The following is a 3,724-nucleotide window of genomic DNA, read 5'->3' on the forward strand; positions in this document are numbered from 1 at the left end:
GAGAAAAAGAAAAAGATACAAACAAACAAACAAAAACAAAACAATACAAAAAAAAACAGAATATGATCAAATATGATCAGGCTGGTGCATAGATCAGTGCCACACACTAGATTTTGGGCGTATTTTTGTCTGTTAGAAGAAACTGCCTCCCAAATTTTAAAGAAAGAAAAACTTACATATGTACAAAAATAAGGGTTAATACAATGCAGGGATGGAATATGACTGTAAAAATGAACATTATAAAAGATTTTATTAACAGAATTGATATGATAAGAAGTTGGTTGAAAAAATAAAGAAGAGGATTTAAAAAAAAAGGGAGAGAATATGATGAATCAGGAGACTAGAACAAAGCCATATACTAGAAATTTAGGGTATATTTTGATCTGTTAGAAGAAACTGTATCCCAAAATTTTAAAGAGAGAACAACATATATATATATATCAAAAATAAGGGTAACTAGTATGAAGGGATAGAATATGACTCTAAAAATGAAAAATAAAAAAGATTTTTTAAAAAAGAGATTGATAAGATGTTGGTTGAAAAAGGGAAAAAGAAAAATTAAAAAAAAAGACAGTTAAAAAAATTAACTTTGAAAGACTAAAGAATCATGGGAAAAAAGCCATGAATTCTATGTGCAGTGTTCTCCTAGTGCTGGAGTTCTGCTGTTCTCATTGATCGGTAAACTTGGTCTTGGCTGGCTGTTCTTGCTGATCTTCTGGGGGAGGAGCCTGTTGCTGTGGTTCCCAAATATCTTTGCCAGAGGGGGAATTGCCCCGCCCTTGCCCGGTTGTGCTAAGTAATCTGCTCGGGTTTGCCCTTGGGAGCTTTTGTTCCCTGCAAGCTTTCCGTACAGCTTTGGAGGATGAGTGTGAAAATGGTGGCCTCCCAATCTCCACCTGGACGAGCTGAGAACTTGGGGGCCCCACTCCTCAGTGAGCCCCCAGGGAAAAGCAGTCAGTCTCTCCTGTCTCCCCAGTCTCCGGTTGCACTCTGTGCTCACCCGGCCTGTGACCGAGCATTTCTATCTCTGGCACCCAACCCGGTGTGGAGTCTCCTAACCCAGCAGATCCCTGTGTTGTGCTCCCGCACTGCTCCTCCCGGGGGAGGAAGGTGAGTCTCCCCAGATCTGCCGCTTGTTGGGTCCCTGCTGGAGGAGCAGTGGTCCGACTGTGCTGTGGATCATGGTTTATGGCAACCCCCTAGCTGAAAGCCTGCTCCTCGGCTCCCTCTCTGCAGCTGGCATCCCCGCTCCAATACCTGGGAGCTCTGCCACACTCAGGCACCCCCAGTCTTTCTGTGACCCCGAGGGTCCTGAGACCACACTGTCCCAGCACGGGTTCCACCCCCTGCTTAGCCACTGGAGTGACGTCCCTCAGCGGAGTAGACTTCTAAAAGTTCCAATTTTGTGCTCTGCTGCTCTATCACTTGCCAGAAGCGGCCGAGGGAGGCCCCCTCCCCCACCATCTATCCTCCGAGTATCACCTGGGATTCACTTTGCAGGTCCTACCTTCCAGAAAGTGGTCGCTTTTCTGTTCAGAGAGTTGCTGCTATTCTTTTCTTTGATCTCTTGCTGAGTTCGTAGGTGTTCAGAATGGTTTGATCCCTATCCAATTGAATTCCTGGGACCAGACGAAATCCAGTTCTCCTACTCCTCTGCCATCTTGCTCCTCTCTCTCTATATTCTTTATCCATTAATCAGTTGATGGACATTTGGGTCTGTATAATTTGGCTATTGCTGATAATTTTGCTATAAGTATTGTGGTGCGTGCATGTATCCCTTCAAATTAGCATTTTTGGATGCTTTGGGTAAATAATAGTACAATTACTGGATCATAGGGTGGTTCTATTTTTAACTTTTTGAAACACCTCCATACTGTTTCCCAGAGTGGCTGCACCAGTTTGCATTCCCACCAACAGTGTAAGAGGGTTCCCGTTTCACCACCTCCTTGCCAACACCTTTCTTGTGTTGTTAATTTTAGCCATTTTGACAGGTGTGAGGTGATATCTCCTTGTAGTTTTGATTTGTATTTCCCTGATGATTTAGCCATTTTGACAGGTGTGAGGTGATATCTCCTTGTAGTTTTCTTTTGTTTTTCCCTGTTGATGAGTGATGTTGAACATCTTTTCATGTGCTTATTGGCCATCTGTATGTCTTCTTTGGAAAAATGTCTATTCATGTCTTCCGCCCATTTTTTGGCTGGATGATTTTTTTGGGGGTGTTGAGTTTTATAAGTTCTTTATGTATTTTGGACACTAAACCTTTATCAGTAACATCACAGGATACAAAATCAATGTAGAGAAATCTGTTGCATTTCCATACAGCAATAATGAAGCAGTAGAAAGAGAAATCAAGGAATCAATCCCATTTACAATTGCACCAAAAGCCATAAGATACCTAGGAATAAACTTAACCAAAGAGGTAAGAGATCTGTATTCTAAAAACTGTAGAACACTTATGAAAGAAATTGAAGATGACACAAAGAAATGGAAAAACATTCCATGTTCACAGACTGGGAGAACAGATATCATTAAAATGTCTATATTACCCAAAGTAATCTACACATTTAATGCAATCCTCATCAAAATACTACCAGCATTTTTCACAGAGCTAGAATAAACCATCCTAAAATTTGTATGGAACCACAAAAGACCCCAGATAGCCAAAGCAACCTTGACAAAGAAAAGCAAAGGTGGAGACATCAAAATTCCGACTTTAATTTATATTACAAAGCTATAGTGATCAAAACAGTATGGTACTGGCACACAAAAAAAGACATACATCAATGGAACAGAATAGAAAACCCAGAAATGAATCCACAACTATGTGGTCAATTAATCTTCCACAAAACAGGAAAGACTATCCAATGGGAAAAGGACAGTCTCTTCAACAAACGATGTTGGGAAAACTGGACAGCAAAATACAAAAAAATGAAACTGGACAACTTTCTTACACCATACACTAAAATAAATTCAAAATGGATGAAAGACCTAAATGTGAGACAAGAAACCATTAAAATCCTAGAGGAGAACACAGGCAGTAATCTCTTTGACATCGACCACAGCAACTTCTTACTAGATATAGCTCCTGAAGCAAGGGAAGCAAAAGCAAAAATAAACAATTGAGACTTCATCAAAATAAAAAAAACCTTCTGCACAGTGAAGGAAACAATCAACAAAACTAAAAAGCAGCCTACAGAATGGGAGAAGATATTTGCAACACAGTATTTCTATCTTTAAAATGGTCAAGTAGTAAAAAAGGACTTCTGTTGTGAGTGGCACATGTAGGGCAGCTCCATTGCTCTTCTTGCAGAATTGACATCAAGAGATTTCAGAAGCATAATTTTTTGGTACCTGTGCAACTAGTGATTGTTGGTCCCAGTGCCCCCTCCGATAAAATAAAATACAGATTCAAGGGATACATGCACCCCAGTGTTTATAGCAGCATTATAAACAATAGCCAAACTATGGAGAGAGCCCAAATATCCATCGACTGATGAATGGGTACAGAAGATGTGGTATACATACAATGGAATATTACTCAGCCATCAAAAAGAATGAAATCTTGCCATTTGCAGTGACATGGATGGAAAACAGATGAACATATGGGAAGGGGAAAAATAAAAAAGGAGAGAGGGAAACAAGCCATAAGAGACTCTTAAAGATAGAGAACAAACTGAGGGTCTGAGGAGTGAGATGGGTGGGGAATGGGCTAGATGGGTGATGT

General features: G+C 40.4%; 1 non-coding gene across 1 annotated transcript; it reads left to right on the forward strand.

Moving 5' to 3' along the window:
- Nucleotides 1-3,252: 3,252 nt before the first annotated feature.
- LOC118545574 (U11 spliceosomal RNA) lies at nucleotides 3,253-3,386 on the forward strand. The gene has a single exon (XR_004922150.1). It is a non-coding gene; the product is annotated as a U11 spliceosomal RNA (small nuclear RNA).
- Nucleotides 3,387-3,724: the final 338 nt, after the last annotated feature.

The sequence above is a fragment of the Halichoerus grypus genome, chromosome X (assembly GCF_964656455.1).
Source record: "Halichoerus grypus chromosome X, mHalGry1.hap1.1, whole genome shotgun sequence".
NCBI lineage: Eukaryota > Metazoa > Chordata > Mammalia > Carnivora > Phocidae > Halichoerus > Halichoerus grypus.